At 47.5% G+C, this 24,391-nt stretch overlaps 1 long non-coding RNA gene and 1 pseudogene across 2 annotated transcripts in view; one reads left to right on the forward strand and one right to left on the reverse strand.

Annotated features, from left to right (window-relative positions):
- Positions 1 to 302: 302 nt before the first annotated feature.
- Positions 303 to 421, reverse strand: LOC134953903 (5S ribosomal RNA; annotated as a pseudogene).
- Positions 422 to 3,092: 2,671 nt separating this feature from the next.
- The window catches only part of LOC134947848 (uncharacterized), a 29,589-nt gene continuing 8,290 nt past the window's right edge, over positions 3,093 to 24,391 (forward strand). Inside the window, exon 1 of one of the 2 annotated variants that reach the window (XR_010182815.1) lies at positions 3,093 to 3,182. This is a non-coding gene — a long non-coding RNA (uncharacterized LOC134947848). Of the gene's footprint in view, positions 3,183 to 5,413; positions 5,687 to 24,391 lie in introns of those variants that run through there. The other variant, XR_010182814.1, reaches the window with a different exon arrangement.

Consider the following 24,391-nt stretch of genomic DNA (forward strand, 5'->3'; position numbering starts at 1 on the left):
TTCTACATCCGTTTCAGCCCGACCAGTACAGAAAATCTGTATTGTTGAGACCAAAATATGGTCAATTGTCAAATATGAGAAAGCTGGACAGGTCCGGCAATGGATAGTGAGACATTACCCACTTCCCACCAGTCACCAACCAAATGCACTGTATAATTTATTTATAAATAAAGAGCTCAGAGGGTCTTGAGCAATTGTATAAACAGAGTATGCATACGAAGGGTAGAGATATTTTAGAAAAGAATGAAATCAAGTGGTGATACTGCTGTTGGTGTCAGATAACGCACATCACAAGGATAAAGAGTCTACTACACTGGGTATTCCCTGTGAGTCTCCCCCTCAGGTACTGACACAGCCCAACACTGTATAGCTTCCAAGATCGGACGAGATTGGGCACTGGCAGTGTGGTATGGTAGTAGACAGATGGGTGGGTTAGACGCCAATGAGAGTGCACCTATATAAAAGAAGATGTGACAATTGGTCACAAAAGGTGTGGATCTGCTTTCTACGTTAGGCTGGATGCAGTAGGTCCCATATAGGTGGTATTACGCATCCAGGATCATAGATGAGAGTCCATGGAAAGAAGAAAAAGAGTCAAGAATGGAAGCAGAAGGCATCAATAATTATGTGCAAAGTACCCTGCTAACCAACATTTGCTGACATCAAGAATAGATGCAAAAAATAATACATATTGAATATAAACATTGATAATACCGCTTAGATGTCAAATAGATGAAATGACTCAATGTAACTCAGAAATAAAGGATTATGCCGTATTCCTAGATTATATAGCAATAATAATAATAATAATAACCAAGAGAGCTGGTTGAAATATCCCCTAAGTAATTATATGCATACAAGGTAATGCTGCTGACACAGGAGGAACAATGAATAGCATATATGTACCAATAAATTGAACATGTCTTATCACATTTGTCAGTGAAAAGGAATACACCAGTAGAATTAGGACGCTGGTGCATTTACTGATTAAAAGTGATTAATGCATCTTATTGACGTCAGTAGCCTAGACCCCCTTCTTGAAATGACGTCACTACCTGGCCCGTGATGTCAACGCCGAAGCCGCTTACTCACGTGGCGAAGAACAATCTACCGACCGGCAACCAGAAGCAGCCCAGGCAACTCGCTCCCTTCCAGTTTTTAAAACAATTTCTTTCAAATTTTTCAATTTAATATGTATTTTAAATCACATTCATTTTTTGGATCCTATGTTGCTTAATGGGTAATCATGAGATATTCTTGATAATGTATATCCATTAAAAGTTATATTTTATTAACCACTATGTATAATTAAAACTATTTGAACTTTATTTCAACTATTTAAGAGTGCGCCCACACAAGAGCCTTCCTTTCTTCTCCCTTTGTTGACACATGTTCCTTCTGGCTCTGGGCGCACCACCATACTGGACAGAGATTTGATAATTTATGCAAATATATCTTAATTGTGCGGATTCTGGTTTGTTCATCATTTGTTATTACATTTACATTGAGACCAGTGCCGGGTCTCCCCTTTTCTTTTCTTTTTCTGGGTTTGAAAAATAACAGGAGCTGACTGGCTGGTGTGTAAGGCGACATCCGATAGTCAGAATCCCGACAGGGAAGAAAAGTATACTTATCTCCCCACCCTCTGGCCACCTAAATCTGACCCACCCTCCCTGCAGCCTAAACCTAACCCAGCCTCCCCACAGCCTAACCCTAACCTTCGACTGTGGTCCCTAACCCACCCTCCGTGCAGCTTAAACCTAACCCTACCCCCCCCCCCTCACAGCCTAACCATAACCCTCCCTGGGGGGTGCCTAATCCTAGCTCCCGCATCCTAAACCTAACCCACCTGGGTTGCAGCCTAAACCTAACCTCCCTCCTCCGCAGTTTACCTTTACAGCACAGCTTTGTCATCTCGATCGGCATTCCGGCGCCGGGATGATGAACCTATTTGGGATGCCAATGTTGGCATTCTAGATAGTGTCGGGATTCCGACGTTGGGATTCTGACTACCGGGATCCCAACAGCCAGGATCCTGACCGGAACCCACAAGGATATCTACTGATCTTGCTCATGGATTTAGACTTTGAGCATTATTCCTCTTATACATATTGGGGGTCATTCCGAGTTGATCGCTAGCTGAAAAAGTTTGATGTGCTGCGATGATGCAACAAAACCCGGCACTTCTGCGCATGCGTATGCAGAACAATGCAGACGCACGACGTACTTTCACAACGGCCGATGTATTTTTACACAAGGTCAAGATAAGCTTTTCAGTCGCACTGCTGGCCGCAGAGTGATTGACATGAAGTGGGCATTTCTGGGTGTCAATTGACCGTTTTCAGGGAGTGTTCGAAAAAACGCAGGCGTGCCAGGAAAAACGCAGGCGTGGCTGGGAGAACGCAGGGCGTGTTTGTGACGTCAAATCCGGAACTGAACAGTCTGAAGTGATCGCAAGCGCTGAGTAGGTCTAGAGCTACTCTAAACCTGCACAATTTTTTTTTGTACTCGCTCTGCGATCCTTTCATTTGCACTTCTGCTAAGCTAAAATACACTCCCAGGGGGCGGCGGCTTAGCGTTTGCACGACTGCTAAAAACTGCTAGCGAGCGATCAACTCGGAATGGCCCCCCTTAAGCAGACTTCTGCAAAGACTTTTTGCAGAAGCTATGAATCCTTAGTGCATACTTGACTTCTAGTTTACCTTTAATTTGTAACTGGATTTTTTCCCACTTGTGTGGAGTAGGGCTGAATTACTCCTCAAACTGAGTATAGAGGAAGTCATAAAAATGAGTCCGCTTTTCCTCAAGAAAGCAATTACTCTCAACATTTAAAATATCTTTAATATGTGATAATCTAGAAACTGTGAGCAGCACATATATTATCCCAAGCGACATATATCATGTCAGGAGATATGTTTATAATGTAGACTTCTTTTTTTTAGTCTACTACTTTATCTTATCATTTTCTTAAATATTATAGCTCGCACACAGACGTTACATAACATTTGTTGCCTATGGAGATGAGCCAAACCAAATTTGGATTAGGAAATACTTGGCATTTCATGTATCATATGACATTGCAGCATCAGGGCTTGTGACTCTAATTTCTTATGACTGTTTACATGAAACCACTCAGAAATAACTGTAGCCAGAAATCCGTAGTTTTAAATCTGCGTTGTAAGGTAAGTAATATGTTTTTCAAGTTTTTCCTTTATCAAGCTAGGAAAGGGCAGAAACTCTGTATTGTGATCTCTTATTGTGAAGTGATACTTAGCTGCTCATAGCCGTGGTGCTCTACAGCACAGTATGTTGTATATATGGATATCGTGCACATGGCTGTGGGTGTGGTGTGGGGAGTATCAGGAGGTGCCGGAGTGTGATGGCTAGACTGTTGCTATATGGGTCCATTCAGGGTTGGACTGGCCCACAGGGGTACAGGGGGAACCCCTCCACAACCTCCAGGGATCAGGTTCCAGCACTAATTGTACATTATACATATGTTAGATTATACTGGCCAGGACTATGGTGTATTTTCTACAGTACATTGCTGTTATTAATCTGGTACATTATCATGTACAGTATGTGCTAGAAGTAATTACTGTGATATTTATCAACGGGTTCAAACCATGAACTCACTAATGGTTAGCCAAGGCTCTGTGGTGAGTGGCCACACCCCCTCTGGAGACTGGCCACACCACTAAACACGGGCCCCTACCACTGCATTCCCCCGGTGGGCTCTTCATGCCCCAGTCCGAGACTGATCCCATTTAACAATTAATTTTAGCTATTTAAAACTCATTGTATATGGTAAATGGTGCTCCAACCAATTAGCTCCTAACTGTCTTTTTTCAAAAGCATGACAGTTAGGAGCTGATTGGCTGGAATACCATTTATCATATGCAACAAGTTTAAAATAGCTAAAACTCATTGATAAATGGGCCCCTTAATGTGCAATTGTGACGTAGATAATGCAGTTTGAACGAGCGAGAGAAAAAAAGGAGAGTGAGTAGGACTGGGTGACAGGGTGGTGTGGAATGTGGACTTAAGTGAGATTGCTAAGTTTGATGAAGAGGAAGAATGAAGAGGCAGAGGATAGTTAGAGGAAGCACATACAGATGTGTTCTCATACAGTATGGCTTCAGTCGCAACAAACAGCCCCTCTCGCTGCTTTAGGTCCTGGGTGTCTTTCTAGCTGAAAATGTGCACTTTATTTGCAGTGGTGCAAGTAGAAAAAATGTCTTACAGGTACTGTGTGCGCGCGCCTTCGGCGCGCGCGCCAAAATATGGGTGTGACCAAATGCCATATGGGGCATGGCCAATGAAAATGTGGGCGTGATACACATATGGGGGAGGGGCAGATACACATATGACCCCCACAGTGCCAGATACACGTTGCCCCACAGTGCCAGATACACAAATGCCCCACAGTGCCAGATACACGAATGCCCCCCACAGTGCCAGATACACGAATACCCCCCACAGTGCCAGATACACGAATGCCCCCCACAGTGCCAGATATACATTGCCCCCCACAGTGCCAGATATACATTGCCCCCCACAGTGCCAGATATAAATTGCCCCACACAGTGCCAGATATACATTGCCCCCCACAGTGCCAGGTATACATTGCCCACAACAGTGCCAGATATACATTGCCCGCCACAGTGCCAGGTATACATTGCCCCCCACAGTGCCAGGTATACATTGCCCCCCACAGTGCCAGGTATACATTGCCCCCCACAGTGCCAGGTATACATTGCCCCCCACAGTGCCAGGTATACATTGCCCCCAACAGTGCCAGATATACATTGCCCCCCACAGTGCCAGATATACATTGCCCCCAACAGTGCTAGATATACATTGCCCCCCACAGTGCTGCCTCCCCCCCCTTCCCCAGCTCACCGCTGCTGCTGTTGTGTTGTCTCCCGTGTGTGAGGGGAGGAGAGCGCAGCTTGCGCCTCTCCTTCCCCTCAGTCTCCGGCGGGTGAGTTCAATATTCAGCACCGATCCGTGAGCCAATCAAAGCTCCGCGAGCTCTGATTGGCTCACGGGCGGCGCTGATTTGAACGAAGACTCTGAGGGCAGGAGAGGCGCAGGCTGCGCTCTCCTCCCCTCACATCAGCGGTAGCAAGCGGCGGCCCGTCGGTGTGGGTACGGCGTACCCACGGCGAAATTCTTAAGGGTACGCCGTACCCACCCGTACCCGCATACTTGCACCACTGTTTATTTGCATAAATAAAATAACCTGAAGTGACAACTTCTCTGCTAGACTGCACTAATCAATTTGATATGTGACCACAAGGGTTAAAGTGGGGGGAACGAGGTGGAACTGAGTTTCACCACCTGTAATGGTAGGGGGAACCAGTTCCACCACCTCCATTGCCCTGCACAGTAATTCCAACAGAAAAGCTAGTTTTACTTATGAGCTGCAGCCACCTCCTCCTTCCTCAGGTCCTGGTGGCTCTGTGGTCCTCCTCCATTTATAGTTCACCCCTTCTGGTACTCACAAACACTGTGTCTGTTGGACAGTATTCATCCCCTCCTCAGCTCCAAGTGACTTCCTTTTCTGGCACGGTATATGTAATGTCATGCTGTCACCGCTGCTGAAGTGAAGAAGAGCCATGAAGAGGAGCAGGCTCTGTGCATCTTGAAGACAAGATGAAAGGGGGCTGGAGGGACAAGAGAGGTGAGGAAGCTGCTGGAGGGATACAGGGCATGGAGCTGCTGGAGGAACACAGGTGGTGAGCTGCTGGAGTGACAGAGGCAGATATGTGTATAAGAGGCACTACTGTGGGCATTATGTTTATAAGCGGCACTTCTGTGGTCATTATGTGTAAGGGGCACTACTATTGTGGGCATTTTGTGTAAGGGGCACTACTACTGTGGGCATTTTGTGTAAGGGCACTACAACTGTGGGTATTCTGTATATAAGCGGCACTACTACTGTGAGCATTTTGTGTATAAGTGGCACTACTGTGGTCATTATGTTTTACGGGGCACTACAACTGTGGGCATTATGTGTAAGGGGCACTTTTTCTGTGGGAATTGTGTATAAGGGTCACTACTGTGAGCACTGTACATAAGGGGCACTACTATGTGGCATAACATGTATAGAGGGTACCATTGTGTAGTGCAATGTGAGTATAGGGCACTACTGAGTGACATAACCTGAATAAGGGGCATTACCAGACCCTCCAACATGACCCACCCCACTAGATACAAAATGCTCTGTTTCTGGACTTCCCTCTTAATTTATGATTCCCATCACCTGTGTTGAACTAGTTAAATGATAAATAAACTGTTTCTTCACAGGTGATGGCAATAATAAATTAAGAGGGAAGTCCAGAAACAGAGCATTTTGTACCTAGTGGGGCGGGTCATGTTGGAGGGTATGCATTACTATGTGGTGTAATATGAATCAGGGGCACTACATGCAGTGTAATGTGAATAAGATTGTGCTACTGTGTAGTGTCATTTGAATTGGGGATACTATTATGTGACCATGCTGCTTCTTTGTGAGATCAATGTCCCTTTATAAAGTATGGGAACTAATTTATAGGTTGCAGGGGGGTGTCAAAAACTTTAGCACTGGTCCCGGCTCCACTTAATGGCCCTCATTCCGAGTTTGCATTTTGGTTCGCACGCAAACAGCGTTTGCACAGCAGCCAACACATAGCACGAATGCAAACAAACGCCCACCATGCACTACTGCAAATGACCAGAACCGGCCTTAGGCATAGGCAAACTAGGCAAATGCCTAGGGCATTTGGTATGCTTAGGGGCACCAGCCGCTTCTGCTGATTAAAATGATATGCGGCATGCCTATATTCTGTGTGTGACTGTGGCTGTATCTGCATACGAAATGCTACATTGCGTGTATTCCTGGAAATCACTGTAATGTAGCATTTCGTATGCAGATACAGCCGCAGTCACACACAGAATACAGGCATGCTGCATATCATTTTAATCAGCAGAAGCTGCTTGTGCATCCTAGCCACTTAGTAATACAAATAAGACGCATTTTCATAAAGAAAAGGCACCCAACGTTAGAAGAACTGCCAGCTGACTCATGCCAGGCATCTGCTGCAGAACTAGCGGCGGTGCTAGGGGGCACCAGACAATATCTTGCTTAGGGCATCATATTGGTTAGGGCCGGCTCTGCAAACGACCATGCAACAATGCACAAAGTAGGTGTGTATTATGTATCATCGCATGGTAGTCACTGCTCAACACAAGCACTTGCAGCTCGCTATTGCCAGGGCAAACAACATGCAGTCCCGTCCTTCTTTCCACTGCTTGGCAGTGCCACCTGAAGCCAGGGGGAAGAATAACACTTGGAAGTGAGGCCAGGGAGAAGAATCACACCTGGAAGTGGCGCAGACCTTCATACACCCCGGGCAGAGGCGTCTCATACCTCCCAACATGACCCTCTCCAGGAGGGACACAATGCTCTGCTCCTGGACTTCCCTCTTAATTTCTGATAGCCATCACCTGTGCTGAAACACCTTTCTTATCCATTAACCTGTTTAACACAGGTGCCGACAATCGTACATTAAAAGGGAAGTCCAGGAGCAGAACATTGTGTCCCTCCTGGAGAGGGTCATGTTGGGAGGTAAGCGTCGTAACATGTATAAGGGGTACTACTACGACCCTTCCCCACAGGCCCATGTCCCTTTTTCAGTCCCTATTTAAAATATGGGGGGAGCACCAATGTCTCATCTGGCACAGGGCACCAAAATGTGTGTGTAGGGTGGGCAGGGCCGGATTAACAATGGGGCAGGTGGAGCTGCAGCTCCAGGCCCACCCATGAAAATAGGCCCACAGCCTCCCCTGCAGTGCTGTGCAGTCAGTGTTAATGGGTGAAAAAAAAATCCAGACACTGACTCACCACTAACAGGCCAGAGCTCCCCTCCCGGTCAGCCCCCCCCCCCCCCCCCTGCTCACGCCGCGATCAGCAGCAGATATCCCGATTTCCGTCCACCCACAAAGCATCCTGAAGCTTCGCCTGCGGGCCGTTCGAAGCTCTGCCCCAAGCCACTTGAAGCTTCACCCCCAGCCTTCTGAAGCTCCGCCCCCAGGTCGTCAGAAGCTCCGCCCCTTCTCTCTCTGCACCGAATCGCCTTTCTCTACCCTGGAGGCCACAGCCATGGACGATATAACCTCGCCTACAGAGCTAGGACCGCAGAAGATGCGGGGGAGCGGAGAGAGGATCTGCAGGCTCAGTGGTCCTGTAGCAGTCACAACCACAGTAATGTGATAACTGGCTGCAGCCAGGAGACAGCAGCCCTGGAGTCAGCCACAACTTCGCTCTGCTGTGTTGGCTCCACCTTGTAAAAGGGACCTCTGCTTCCTCAGTGCGGATCCCACCCACACTACAACTTAGGTAAGTGTGCACAGTAGCTTACACTTTTTATCCCCCCACTTACCCCCCCTCCCCCCACTGCAGTTTGTATGTTTTGTGTCCATTCCTCTATGTTTTACTTCACCCAGTGCTGCTCTTACCCCCTCCTCACTCTCTATTCCCTATCCCACCCCCCTCTCTATTCACTATACCTCCCCCCTCTCTATTCCCTATCCCTCCCCCCTCCTCTCTCTCTCTATTCCCTATCCCTCCCTCCTCCTCTCTCTTTCTATTCCCTATCCTTTCCCTCACCTCTTACTCTCTCTCTATTCCCTATCCTTTCCCTCCTCTCTTTCGCTCTCTATTCCCTAAGTTCCCTCCTCTCTTTCGCTCTCTATTCCCTATCCCTCCTCCTCCTCTCACTCTCTCCCTGTTCCCTATCCCTCTCCACTCCTCTCGCTCTCTCTATTCCCTATCCCTCCTCTCTCTCTCTATTCCATATTCCTCCCCCTCCTCTCCCTCGCTCTCTCTATTCCCTATCCTTCCTCCCTTCTCTCGCCCTCTCTATTCCCTATCCCTTCCCCCTCTTCTCGCTTGCTCTCTCTATTCCCAATCCCTCCTCCCTCTTCTCACTCTCTCTCTATTCCCTGTCCCTCCTCTCGCTCTCTATTCCCTACCCCCTCCTCTTTCTCTCTCTATTCCCTATCACTCTCCCTCCTCTCGCTCTCTCTCTATTCCCTATCCCTCCCCTCCCCCTCCTCTTTGTCAGGTCCGGGTGTTTTTGTGAATCCGTTAACCCGGGACCAACCACAGGTGTAGGTGCTGGGGTATGAAGAAAGCAGGGAGGACGAAGAAAGTTCCGTTTCATATATTTATTGAAAATAACAATTCAGTAAAGTGGTAAATGGCAAGTTATTAATCACCATAGTATACTGACGTATTGCATGAATAATAGAAATAATATGCAGGATATATCGTAAAGAAAAAATAAAAGAAATGTTCATGGAATTGCGTTTAAAACAGGCTGGAGAATAAATGTTAAATTGTCCAAATATAAAGAAGCTTTGATGCTGAACTGTAGAATGTGTTTAACTGGGTAATGCAGACATGAAGAAATAACTGTGAGGATTTGCAATGAAGTTTTGAGAGGTAACTGAGAGACTGTGAAGAATTATCCTTGTAATGGCAACATAGAAAGTAAAAGTATTAAATTGGGTTACTTGCGAGTTCCGGAGATCACTGTGAGACTGTAGCAGATGATATAAGTGATGAACGGGTTAAATGCAGAGCAGAACAAACGAACAGCTGAAGTTAGTGGAATCCTCCAAACTCTGTATGGTTGAAAGCAGGCAGACAGGGTTTCCTCATGCAAGACTCTGGGAATCCAATTGTTACCAGTAGGTGCGTGATTAACTGACAGCACAGCGGGGAGCCGGTGGATCTTTAGCAGTGAAGGCTGCAGATGGGCCTCTGGGAACGGAGGCGATATCTGGACCACGGGAATCACACAGGAATGCACGGAGAGAGCTCAGAGCTAGAGCACAGCGTTGATACAACAAAGCACTGGCCCAGAGTAACATAATCCCAGCCTACTTAAAGGCAGCACAAGCACGGGATTGGCTTACACCTGCCCACAGGTGTTTTTACAAGTGCTCTGTATTACCTATTTGGTCTCCAACATGGCCACCTCCTATACAGCAGACACATCGCAGTGCCTTAGGCCATTTGGTCCCCGCACTCCCAGTTCCCAGACTCTACATTACCTGTGCCACTGATCACGCTGCGTCCCCACACGAGCGCACAGCACCGCGAGCAACTGCACTGGCAACGGATGAACCCCAGAACCCGCAAAGGTGAGAGACCGGTTCGTGACACTCTTGCTCTCTCTATTCCCTATCCCTCCCCTCCTCTTGCTCTCTCTATTCCCTATCCCTCCCACCTCCTCTTGCTCTCTCTCTATTCCCTATCCCCAGGGCTTAAAGTGGTCCTGGAGAGGTGGGGAAACTCACCTCCTCCATGACCCCCTCCTGCTTAGTGCGCGCCACAGAAAGGGGTGTGGCCTCACATGGAAGGGGCGTGGCCACACAAAAGTACCCCAATTCAAAATAATGTCTCACAGTAGCACAATTTTCTTCACATTGCCCGTCCCACATACTAGTGCCCTTTACACACACAATGCCCACAATATCAGAGCCACTTACACACAACCGCTGGCAAGTATCCCCCCACACAGAACATTCCCTTCACTTTTTAGAAACAGGGGCCTCATGCGATAAGTGTAGCAATAATGTGTCTAATAATTAGATATATTTTGCATTAGTGCATATCCTATATGTTTTAGGACACTGCAGCTTCCATGGGCCTGGGTGCAATGAGGTGGGAGGTGGCAGCTGGCTCTCTCTGATGTCACTAAAGTACTTACTCAGATAGGGAGGCTTGAGAGCAAGCCAACCAGCTCTCTCCCTTCTCCGCACCCTTTACCCACTTCTGCCAGACCCTGTAGCTCCATCTCTTTCCCGAAGGTGGAAAAGGATTTCTCCCCTCCTGGAGTCACCTTGGGAGTTTTGAACAACTAAGTGTCCAAACAGACAGTCACTAGTGTCACTGTAGCGGACTTTGGTTGTCAAGAGGAGAAATGTGGAAGTCAGCCATGCAGGGTGACCGTGAGAGGCTCCCACTGAATGCAGCTTCCACCCATGCACTGTCAGCCTGCACCCACCAGATAACACAGCTATCTGCCCCAATCCCACACGACTGTGCAGTGTCTATGAACAGCCGAGCAGAGTTCTAGTCATTGCTGCGGGCATACAGAGCCCGGAGTCACTTGGCAACCTATTGGCAAAATGAAGGGACCTGAATGAGGAAATTGACAGTAGCAGGGAGGTTGTGTGCTTGTCGCATGGTAACAGACAAAGATGCGGGGTACCTGAAGGCTGGGACACCTGAAGGCTGCTGCGTTAATCCGCCGTCTGGCTGTTGGGTCACTAGCCGCAATTTGCTCGCAGCTGGCGCCACAAAAATGCTGCCGCTGTCTCTCCATTGCCGGTCCATGAGCTGCCCGGCATCAAATCCTCGCCCCTGTCATTGCTGCTCCTCAGTCCAGCAGCACTCTCCTCAGTGTGGCTGTGTGCTTCAGTGGCTGTGGGCTGGAGCATCAGGTCCCCGGCTGCGGGGGAAAGCTAGCAGCGGCCACCAGACAGTCCTGGCTCACGGACCGGCTGCTATTGCAAAGCAGCGAGGCCGCACTTTGAATCTGGTGCCAATTGTGCGCCATTCACTGCTCCCGGACCGCCAGCTAATGAGAAGCTGCCAAATGGCAGCTTCTCATTGGCTGGCGGTCCGTGAGCCGTGATTGGTTCATGCCAGATTTTAAAAAAGCCGCCCCTTTTTTTGATTGGTGCTGCAGCCGGTCTGCGAGCCGGGATTGGCTGGCGGCCGCCGCCACCTTTGCAATGCAGCAGGGACCTGATGCTGTGGCCGGGCGGAGGCGGAACTAGTTCCGCCTGCAATTAGAGGTGACGGAACGCAGTTCCGCCCCGTTCCGCCCCACTTTAACCACTGCCTATCCCTCTCCCCTCTCTCTCTATTTCCTATCCCTCCCTCCCCCTCTCTATCCTTCTCTTTTCCGCTCTCTCTGTTTTGTTTTTATCTAGGGCTATTTTTGGGCCGGAAAACCTCAGAACGCCGTTCCTGAAGGTCTCTTCTAAAGTGACATCATCAGAAACGGCGTTGCGGGACGGTTGTGGCCTACCCTGCTGCTGCAGCCACTTCCCGTGTCTGAAGGGAGGAGAGCACAGCACGCATCTCTCCTGTGTGCATGCAGTAGCTTGCGCTTTTCCGGCCATTTAAAATATAGCTCAACCGTCAGCCAATCAGAACTCGCAGACCGCAGCGGTAGCTCATGATTGGCTGCTACCCCGCAAGCTTTGATTGGCACACAAGCCGGCGCCATATTTAAAATGGCTGACGGAAATGTGACAGACTGACACGGTGAGGGACAGGAGAGACACGCGCTGCGCTCTCCTCCCCTCCCTTCAGACACAGGAATCGGCAGCAGGAGCAGCAGCAGCAGAGGTGAGCACTATAGTAGGGGCATTGTGTATCTGGCATTACTGGGGGCATTGTGTAACTGGCACTACTGGGGCATTGCATAATTGGCACTACTGGGGGCACTCTATATCTGGTACTGCTGGGGGCATTGTGTATCTAGTACTACTGGGGGCATTGTGCAACTGGCACTACTGGGGGCATTGTGTAACTGGCACTACTGGGGGCATTGTGTAACTGGCACTGCTGGGAAGTTGTGTAACTGGTACTGCTGGGGACATTGTGTAACTGGCACTGCTGAGGGCATTGTGTAACTGGCACTACTGGGGGCATTGTGTAACTGGTACTGCTGGGGACATTGTGTAACTGGCACTGCTGAGGGCATTGTGTAACTGGCACTGTTGATGGGCATTGTGTATCTGGCACTACTGGGGGCAGTATGTCACTGACCTGGGTTGGGAGTGTTGAGAACTCGGGGGTTCTTCCTATGATAGGGAAGAGGAACCACAGCTGGGCCGGAGCAGGGATGGCCGGATGTAGGTTTTCCTCATGCAGAACTAGCCGTAGTAACTGGCGTGTAATGCTAAAGAATTAGCTGTGGCCAAGGCTTGGGGGCGATGCTGAAGAAATGAATGAAGATTTGAGAACGTTGTTGTAGCACACAGAAGAATGAAGAACTTGTGAGCAATGTTGAAGAAGTGAATGAGGATTTGAGAACGATGTTGAAGTACACAGAAGAATGAAGAACTAGTGAGCGATGTTGAAGAAATGAATGAGGATTTGAGAACGATGGGGAAGCACACAGAAGAATGAAGAACTTGTGAGTGATGCTGAAGAAATGAATGAGGATTTGAGAACGATGGTGAAGCACACAGAAGAATGAAGAACTTGTGAGCGATGTTGAAGAAATGAATGAGGATTTGAGAACGATGTTGAAGTACACAGAAGAATGAAGAACTTGTGAGCGATGCTGAAGAAATGAATGAGGATTTGAGAATGATGGTGAAGCACACAGAAGAATGAAGAACTTGTGAGCGATGCTGAAGAAATGAATGAGAAGAATGAAGAACTTGTGAGCGATGTTGAAGAAATGAATGAGGATTTGAGAACGATGTTGAAGTACACAGAAGAATGAAGAACTTGTGAGCGATGTTGAAGAAATGAATGAGGATTTGAGAACGATGGTGAAGCACACAGCAGAATGAAGAACTTGTGAGCGATGCTGAAGAAATGAATGAGGATTTAAGATTCAGTGTAACTCTGGAAGTATGGGAGGCGTTCCACTTAGGGATATCATGTAATACTGGAAGCACAGGAGGTGTCCCTCTAAGAGATACACTGTAACGCAGAGAATGTCCCACTGAGTGATACACTGTAACGCTGGTAGCACAGTGAATGTTCCACTGAGTGATACACTGTAACGCTGGTAGCACAGTGAATGTTCCACTGAGTGACACACTGTAACGCTGGTACAGAGCCGGCCCTAACCAATATGATGCCCTAGGCAAGATTTTGGCTGGTGTCCCCTAGCACCGCCACTAGTTCTGCAGGAGATGCCTGGCATGTGTCAGCTGGCAGCTCTGCTAACGTCGGGCGTTTTTGTTTATGAAAATGCTACTTATTTGCATTACTATGTGGCTAGAGTGCACAAGCAGCTTCTGCTGATTAAAATGATATGCTGCATGCCTATATTCTGTGTTCAACTGCGGCTGTATCTGCATACTAAATGCTACATTACAGTGATTTCCAGGAATACACTGCAACGTAGCATTTCGTATGCAGATACAGCCAGAGTCACACACAGAATATAGGCATGCCACATATCATTTTAATCAGCAGAAGCTGCTGGTGCCCCTAAGATACCAAATGCCCTAGGCAATTGCCTAGTTTGCCTATGCCTAAGGCCGGCTCTGCGCTGGTAGCACAGTGAATGTTCCACTGAGTGATACACTGTAACGCTGGTAGCACAGTGAATGTTCCACTGAAAGATACTCTGCAACGCTGGTAGCACAGGGAATGTCCCACTGAAAAATACTCTGCAACGCTGGTAGCACAGGGAATGTCCCACTGAAAGATACTCTGCAACGCTGGTAGCACAGGGAATGTCCCACTGAAAGATACTCTGCAACACTGGAACACAGGAGACGTTCAGTTTGACAACACACTGAACGCTGCTAGCACTGGTGATCATTGAAGAGACGATACTCAGGAGCCGGGGCTCTGTACGGCGTCTTCCTTTGAACTTCCCGCTCTCTCCCGATTGGCAGAAGGGGCCGATGACGTCACCCGCCCACCACGCTCCCGTGGACGCCGGCGCCCACATCCCGGGAACCCGCCGGAGGCAGCGCCAGCAAGACGCGACAACCCGGAGCCCACCGGGGGGCGACGACCGCCGGGAGACCCAGCGCACCCGGAGCGGTAAGCGCGGCAGCCGCAGCGCCGCGAGTGTGACACAGTATGTGTATATATTGACCTACTCGGGGTATTATGTGTTTAAAAAAAAATATATAGTACAGGTTGAGTATCCCATATCCAAATATTCAGAAATACGGAATATTCCAAAATACGGACTTTTTTGAGTGAGATAGTGAAATCTTTGTTTTCTGATGGCTCAATGTACTCAAACCTTGTTTAATACACAAAGTTATTAAAAATATTGTATTAAATTACCATCAGGCTGTGTGTATAAGGTGTATATGAAACATAAATGTATTCTGTGCTTAGACTTGGGTCCCATCACCATGATATCTCATTATGGTAGGCAATTATTCCAAAATACGGAAAAATCCGATATCCAAAATACCTCTGGTCCCAAGTGTTTTGGATAAGGGATACTCAACCTGTATATAATGGACACTATTGTGCAGTGCAATGTGAATTAGTGCTATTCTGAGACCACGTCCCTTCCCCACAAAGTAACGGCCCTTTATTTTTGGTGGGCTATCCCTGTTTGAATACATCAGTCTTGAGTGGTGCCATGAATTCCAATAACTACTGATTATAGATAGATACCACAGATATACCTACTTGTTGTCTGATTTATTTAATTCCACAGGCCATGGTGTGTGGCTGTGATGTCTTCTGTATTTTATGGTGGTAGTTGGAGTTGTCTATTTTATATGGGTTTACAATGTTCTTTGTATTGTGTGGTGGTCAATTGGATGCTTGGTGTATAACATGACGGGCACTATGGTACTCTCTGTTTTATCAATGGCCACTAATGCTATCTGTATAATATGAATGTCACTGTAATGCTCTTTGTATTATCTAGCAGTCACTGTAATGCACTCTGTATTATGTGGCATTCACTTCAATGCTTTCTGTATTATATGGCTGCCAGTGCTGTGCTTTCTGTATTATATGGTGGTCACTGTAATGAGCTCTGCTTTATTCATTTAATTTACTGCAATGGCTAGGTTTGCAGGATGAACACTAATAAAAATATGGAGAAACAATGACACAGGCCATACCCCGTATATAGACCACGCCCACACATCACTAGTCATACCGACACAGCGCTTGTCATAACCCCTGCATCAGCACACAATAGGCCTTTCCTGATTTTCAGCTCCATGCACATGTGGACCTTAATCTGGCACTGAGGGTGGGGGTTTCAGTCTCTTACTTTGCCAGGGGCGCTCAGACCACTAGATAAACCCCTGGTCAAGAGGACATACAGTATTTGTAGGAGGGCGCAAATTTATAGTTTGCAGGAGGGCACTGAACAGCCTTGCACTGGCCCTGCCTGTGGCCCCAACTAAGGGTATAATACAAACTGACCAGTAATAAAAAAAAATGTAAAAAAAAATTCCTTTGTTCTATAAAAAAAAGCTATGCCAAAACTCACCAACCTTTCCAACTAGTGTAATTACACAAGACCTGCTGTTGCTGTAATTTGTGTGGAAACCCCCCTGGCTAGCATTTAGCTTGCTTCTCTGCAAGACTCTGGGGGTCATTCCACACTGCCATTTTTCGCAGCGCAGCGATCAGGTCACTACTGCGCATGCGTATGCTCCACAATGCGCAGGCCCCTCGTACGGGTACAAAGCGGATCGTTGCTGTGCGATGGATTTAACAAAGAATCCATTTGCACAGCCGATCACAAGAAGATTGACAGAAAGAGGGCGTTTTCAGGGAGTGGTTGGAAAAACGCAGGCCCGTCCAAGCGTTTGCAGGGCGGATGTCTGACGTCAATTCCGGCCCCGGACAGGCTGAAGTGATCGCAGCGGCTGCGTATGTTCAGACCTACTCAGAAACTGCACAAACTGTTTTTGTACTGCTCGGCTGCACAGGCGTTCGCACACTTGCAAAACTAAAATACACTCCCCAGTGGGCAGCGACTATGCATTCGCATGGCTGCTAAAAACAGCTAGCGAACGATCAACTCGGAATGACACCCTAAGTTACTGGCTCTCAAACAGGGTCCTCAAGGCACCCCAGCGGTCCAGGTTTTAGGTATATCCATCGCTCAGCACAGATGGTTAAATCACATTAACTGAGATGTTAATTAAGTCACCTGTGGCCAAGCATGGATTAACTTAAAACAGAGGGGGTCATTCCGAGTTGATCGCTCGCTAGCTACTTTTAGCAGCCGTGCAAACGCATTGTCGCCGCCCACCGGGGAGTGTATTTTCGCTTTGCAGAAGTGCGAATGCTTGTGCAGCAGAGCAACTGCAAAATAATTTTGTGCAAACCACGACCAGCCCTGTAGTTACTTATCCTGTGCGATGATTCTAACGACGGAGGGACGGCTTTTGACGTCACACACCCGCCCTGCTTTCACTCAGCAACGCCTGCGTTTTTCTAAGCACTCCTTAAAAACGGTTGGTTGACACCCAGAAACGCCCACTTCATGTCAATCTTCCTGCGTTCGGTCGTGCGACTGAAAGCTTCGCTAGAACCTGTGCAAAACCACGATACTTTTTGTACCTGTACATCGCGCGTGCGCATTGCGGTGCATACGCATGCGCAGATTAGCTGTTTTTTTCACTGATCGCTGCGCTGCGAACAGCAGCAGCTAGAAATTAACTCGGAATGACCCCCATAGACCGTTGGGGTGCCTTGAGGACCGTGTTTGAGAACCCGTGCTCTAAGCTATGAAATACAGTAACATGCTTCACTCACACACAATCGCCACAGGTAATATAGCTATTCCCCATATTCCCTCAATTGTATGATTAATTTAAGCCATAAGTGAGGCTAAATCCTGCAGTATTTTTGGAAGAAAATGAAAAAAGTTTATTTTATTTAAAGAAGTTTTACTAATGTTGTAGGAAGCCGGACTTTAAAGTGACACTATATTTTTTGCACCTTTTTCCACCAGAGATTTTTCTCCCACTCCATTCCCTTAGGGAAATGTTTACTAAAGTATGTGTTTCTAGAAGTAGAGATGTTGCCTATAGCCATACCTCCCAACATGACCCTCTCAAGGAGGGACAGAATGCTCTGCTCCTGGACTCCCCTATTAATGTATGATTGCCGGCACCTGTGCTGAAACACCTTTCTTATCCATTACCTGTTCAACACAGGTGCGAGCAATCATACATTAAGCGGAAAGTCCAGGAGCAGAGCAATTTGTCCCTCCTGGAGAGGGTCATGTTGGGAGGTATGCTATAGCAACCAATCCGACTTCAGCCATACCTCCCAACATGACCCTCTCCAGGAGGGACACAATGCTCTGCTTCTGGACTTCCATTTTAATGTATGATTGCCATCATCTGTGCTGTAACACCTTTCTTATCCATTAACCTGTTCAAAACAGGTGCAGACAATCATACATTAAGAGAAAAGTCCAGAAGCAGAGCATTCTGTCCCTCCTGGAGAGGGTCATGTTGAGAGGTATGTGTTAATAATCTGTTGTCTTATGAAAGAAGCAAGTTGTGCAAGCAGATCCTTTATTGATCTCCTGCTGTATATGTTTATTTTATTTTATTTATTAACCTGTATTTATATAGAGCCAGCATACATGGCAGAGCTTTTCAATTGGCAGCAAACACAGTAATAAAACAAGACTGTAGCAGCAGACAGACAGAGAGATAAAAGCTTGCAAGTGTATTATTTAAAGTACAGTAGGACCAGCAGTGCAAGTGGACGGGTACGGGTGGGTACGGCATACCCTTAAGAATTTAGCCGTGGGTATGCCGTACCCATGCCGACGGGCCGCCGCTCCTCGCCGCTCGGACCCCTCCCTCCGCTGATCACCACCGCTGCATGAGGGGAGGAGAGCACAGTGTTCGCTCTCCTGCCCCTCAGTGTTTTTCTTCAATTCAGCGCCGGCCTGGCTTTGATTGGCTCACGTATCGGCGCTGAATTGAAGAAAGACACCCGCACCGACTGAGGGGCAGGAGAGGCGCACGCTGCGCTCTCCTCCCCTCACACACACAGGACGGCAGCAGCGGTGAGCGCGGGGGGGGGGGGGGGGGATGGGGACGGAGAGGCATGTATACCTGGCACTGGGGGCATATCTGGCACTGGGGGGACATGTGTATCTTTCACTGGGGGCATATCTGGCACTGGGGCATAACTGGCACTGAGGGCATATCTGGCACTGGGGAACATGTATACCAGGCACTGGGGGCATATCTGGCACTGCGGAGGACATGTGTATCTGGCACTGGGGGCATATCTGGCACTGCGGGGGACATGTGTATCTGGCACTGGGAGCATATCTGGCACTGCGGGGGGCATATCTGGTACTGCGGGGACATGTGTATCTGGCACTGGGGGCATTTCTGTATCTGGCACTGGGGGCATAGCTGGCACTGTGGGGGCATTTCTGTATCTGGCACTGGGGGCAATGTATATCTGACACAGTGGGGGCAGTTGTGTATCTGGCACTGTGGGGCAATGTATATCTGGCACTCTGGGGGCATTTGTGTATCTGGCACTGTGAGGCAATGTATATCTGGCACTCTGGGGGCATTTGTGTATCTGGCACTGTGGGGCAATGTGTATCTGGCACCTGTGAGGCAATGTATATCTGGCACTCTGGGGGCATTTGTGTATCTGGCACAGTGAGGCAATGTGTATCTGGCACTGCGGGGCAATGTATATCTAGCACTGTGGGGTAACGTGTATCTGGCACTATTGGGGTCATATGTGTATCTTCCCCTCCCCCATATGTGTATCACGCCCCCATTTTCATTGGCCACGCCCCATGTGGCATTTGGCCACACCCATTTTTTGTGGCGCACACAAAGTACCTATAAGACATTTTTTCTACTTGCACCACTGAGTAGGACAAGTTGAGTGCGGTGATATCTTGAATTAAGTTTGTGGTGCAGTTTTGCAGACTTGTGTGTTAGTAGAAGTACAGTATGTTATATTACATTTGGCAAAATAAGGGCAACTCATGTAGAGATTGATGGAGCAAAGCAGCAGTAGAAGAATATGTTGCAAAGTAAATTAGTTCTAGACACTGCATTCATAGAAGATACTGTAGTATAGAACTAAACCTTTTATGGCAACATTAATGGGTATGTAGCAGCGGCGGCTCCTAAATGGATGGAGGAGAGAGGCTGCCCCTGGACGTGCTGCCGGCCCCTGATGCCTTGTTCCTGCCGCCTGCTCCTGCCACCGGCCAGGTCCCGACACCTCTACAATGTAGCTGACAGGTGCCGCTGGTGCGCATGTGCAAAACCCCGGCTTTTAGGGACTGCAGCGGCTGCAGCCCATAGAAACTGGCTAGGGCTGCCCGAAAGGCAGAGAGTGGCTTCCTACAGGAAGCCAGCTCTCTGGTAATCGCAGACCGGTCTGGCTGTTCCAGAGGGAGAAAACACCTCCCAGTGGAACTGCTTGTTCTACGGGTGACTGGCGAGTATCGCTTCCACTAGGAAGTTACTTCCAGTCACAGTGTAACCAGTGCAGTCTCACGGACTGCATCTAGCAGTCCCTTCCCCCCCAGTTAAAGCCACCACATACTGTAGGTAAAATCCACCACTGGTATGTAGTCACATTGAGGGGCAGGCATACTAAGCTTTGGAGAGTGATAACGTGGAGAGAAAAAAGTGTGGGAGAGAAGACAGCTGCTGCTCAGCGGCAGCCGCCTTCCTGGTCCACCATAGCCCAGCACACAGCAGTGTGTGCTGGGTAGGGGGGAGAGACTGCTGCCGCTGACAGGTAGGAAGTTTTGGGCAGGGGAGGTGGACCAGGGCCCTTCCAAAAAGCCCATGCCCAGAGATGTAATTCCCTCACCCCCTTTTTTGGTGCCCCTAGACATTCAACATGTCTATGTTAACAAAACGGTTCAACTGAAGACATTGTGCAGGTCTACATTAGGGTAAAATAGTACTTTTCACATTCACAATGCCGACATGCAAAATGCTGACATGTTGAAGAAGGAACTTGTTTCAACTGTATCTCTGAGTTTATATTTAACATGTATTAATGATCATAATGTATTTGTTTCAAATTGCTTAAGAAATTGTTTACAGGTTGTTGATCTTCTTTTGCCTAAAGGGAAAAACAGAAATCCTCCTGATAAAGTTTACATAACTGCTTTAAATGTGTGGTTACCATGTATTGTACTGCCAAAATGCAACAAGAAAAGAAGGCTAGCTGGCAGAGGGCACACAAGGTAATAGTTACATAACCAATCTTGAACATTCAATTTAATTATTTACCCTGAAGACATTCCCAAGTGAGGTAAGGCTGCGGTGGAGTCACTGATTAAACACAGATAGCGTACCGTTGGGTCTTACAGTGTTACCCCAGCTTACAACTAAAATAAGACTCTGGAAATGGCACTGTTGTGTTTGTGTGAGAACTGGGTGGTGAACAGTGTCTAATGCTGCAGGGAGGTTGATGAAAAATTAGATTTGAGTACAGGAGTGTCTTTCAGATTTAGCAGTGGTTAAATCTGAAGTGAGTCCAGCAAGTAGTGTGAAGCCACTGTACTCAAGCCTCTGAAGATGCTTGGAGGAGGTAAGGGAGTAAAGAGGTCCGATAGTAAAATTGGTTCAGAATTACCTTCTTCAAAAAAGGAGTAATACATACTAAGCAATTGCAAAAAAATAATTCCTAGTGTCCCATAAGTGATACACAAAAGCGGACACTCTACACCTTGTAGATAATCACTTACTCTATAAGATATCTTCTGTAGAAGCTCTACTGATCTCTCAGCTTACGGGCAGTTTATTTGTGTGTTCCATGCCCATTTTAATAGGCATAGGAGCACTGCACTAGTTACGATGGACTTGAAGTTGGACTTGACACTAGTTATACTAGTTACTACTTAGACTGCATTGAGCTCAGACTACTTAAACCTCTCAAAACTTCTGGAGCCTTTTAAAAGATGGGGGCATTTTTAATTCAATAATATCTACTCTCGATCTCCTTCCCAGGTTAGTTTTGTAAATTGTATTACACTTAGTTGGAATTATCCATTAATCTGTATTTATTACGTTTTTTAAAACCTGTCCTACATTGTCATGTATTGTAAGCGGGGCTGACCTGACCATTACACGGGGTACGCGGCCGGATAGAGCGCCACACGGTGGGTGGCACCACCATGCTGCAGCCCAACAGTGACGGTATTCTCTGCAACTGGCGCTCACTCCTAAACTCCGCCTTTCAGTTCCCACATTGTATGAAGGGAGACGTCGCAATGTCATGACATCTCTCCCATAGCGCCAAGCACGGGAGCAGTCACACGCAGCGGGTGCAGGAGCGGGGCTTAAGGTAAGTACAGTGCTCTGTCTGGACTGTGGTCATAATGTGAAAGGGGCACCACTACTGTGGGCATTGTGTAAGGGACACTACTACTGTGGGCATTGTGTGTGTAAGCAGCTACTGTGGGCATTATGTCTGTAAGGGGCACAACTACTGTAGGCATTATGTGTGTAAGGAGTACAGCGACTGTGGACATTATGTGTGTAAGCGGCACAACTACTGTGGGCATTATGTAAGGGGCACAACTACTGTGGGCATTGTGTAAGGGGCACTACTAATGTGCAGTGACGCATGCAGGGGGTGTTTCCGAGCATCCAGAAACCCCCCCTCCACAAAAAAAAATAAAATTTTTTGTTTTGCTGTATGAGTATTATTAATGGCTTCTAGCATCCTCTGTAGCCTGCTGTCTTCCTGGTGGCACTTGTAAGTGCTTAATAAAAGTTTACTTTATTTTAGTTATAGTACATATATATCCATGTGCATACATAAATACACAAGTATATACATACATATAAACACACACACATATGATATATATACATGTGTATATATACGTGTATACTATATGTGTGGGCATTGTGTTTGTAAGTGGCATTACTACATTATTGCTCATGGAGCTTATCGCCTAGTGTGTACCAACTTTTTGTCGTTGTATTCTTGTCTTGATCATTTGTTTATCTACTTTGTTAGGCGCTGCAGAACCCTTGTGGCGCCATATAAATAAAGATAATAATAACAACGAGGCAAAGTTAAAAAACTGACTGAATGATTTGTCCATGTAAAGGTTACTGTCTGCAATAGTATCTCCTATATAATAGCCCTGTGATTCTGTGCCTGGGTTTCTAACGCTGGGCGTGGCTAGGAGCTCTCATTGGGTTAGTGGCAGGTCTATCACACCCAGTCCACAGCTGATTGGGCGAGAAACTCCCTCCCACACAGGTTACATCCAATGGGAGGCTCTGCCCTTTGGCTGCTGTGTTTTCACAGAGCAGGTTGCTAGAGATGAGCGCCTGAAATTTTTCGGGTTTTGTGTTTTGGTTTTGGGTTCGGTTCCGCGGCCGTGTTTTGGGTTCGACCGCGTTTTGGCAAAACCTCACCGAATTTTTTTTGTCGGATTCGGGTGTGTTTTGGATTCGGGTGTTTTTTTCAAAAAACCCTAAAAAACAGCTTAAATCATAGAATTTGGGGGTAATTTTGATCCCAAAGTATTATTAACCTCAAAAAACATAATTTACACTCATTTTCAGCCTATTCTGAACACATCACACCTCACAATATTATTTTTAGTCCTAAAATTTGCACCGAGGTCGCTGTGTGAGTAAGATAAGCGACCCTAGTGGCCGACACAAACACCGGGCCCATCTAGGAGTGGCACTGCAGTGTCACGCAGGATGTCCCTTCCAAAAAACCCTCCCCAAACAGCACATGACGCAAAGAAAAAAAGAGGCGCAATGAGGTAGCTGACTGTGTGAGAAAGATAAGCGACCCTAGTGGCCGACACAAACACCGGGCCCATCTAGGAGTGGCACTGCAGTGTCACGCAGGATGTCCCTTCCAAAAAACCCTCCCCAATCAGCACATGATGCAAAGAAAAAGAAAAGAAAAAAGAGGTGCAAGATGGAATTATCCTTGGGCCCTCCCACCCACCCTTATGTTGTATAAACAAAACAGGACATGCACACTTTAACCAACCCATCATTTCAGTGACAGGGTCTGCCACACGACTGTGACTGATATGACGGGTTGGTTTGGACCCCCCCCAAAAAAGAAGCAATTAATCTCTCCTTGCACAAACTGGCTCTACAGAGGCAAGATGTCCACCTCATCTTCACCCTCCGATATATCACCGTGTACATCCCCCTCCTCACAGATTATCAATTCGTCCCCACTGGAATCCACCATCTCAGCTCCCTGTGTACTTTGTGGAGGCAATTGCTGCTGGTCAATGTCTCCGCGGAGGAATTGATTATAATTCATTTTAATGAACATCATCTTCTCCACATTTTCTGGATGTAACCTCGTACGCCGATTGCTGACAAGGTGAGCGGCGGCACTAAACACTCTTTCGGAGTACACACTTGTGGGAGGGCAACTTAGGTAGAATAAAGCCAGTTTGTGCAAGGGCCTCCAAATTGCCTCTTTTTCCTGCCAGTATAAGTACGGACTGTGTGACGTGCCTACTTGGATGCGGTCACTCATATAATCCTCCACCATTCTATCAATGTTGAGAGAATCATATGCAGTGACAGTAGACGACATGTCCGTAATCGTTGTCAGGTCCTTCAGTCCGGACCAGATGTCAGCATCAGCAGTCGCTCCAGACTGCCCTGCATC

This window comes from Pseudophryne corroboree, chromosome 8 (assembly GCF_028390025.1).
Source record: "Pseudophryne corroboree isolate aPseCor3 chromosome 8, aPseCor3.hap2, whole genome shotgun sequence".
Lineage (NCBI taxonomy): Eukaryota > Metazoa > Chordata > Amphibia > Anura > Myobatrachidae > Pseudophryne > Pseudophryne corroboree.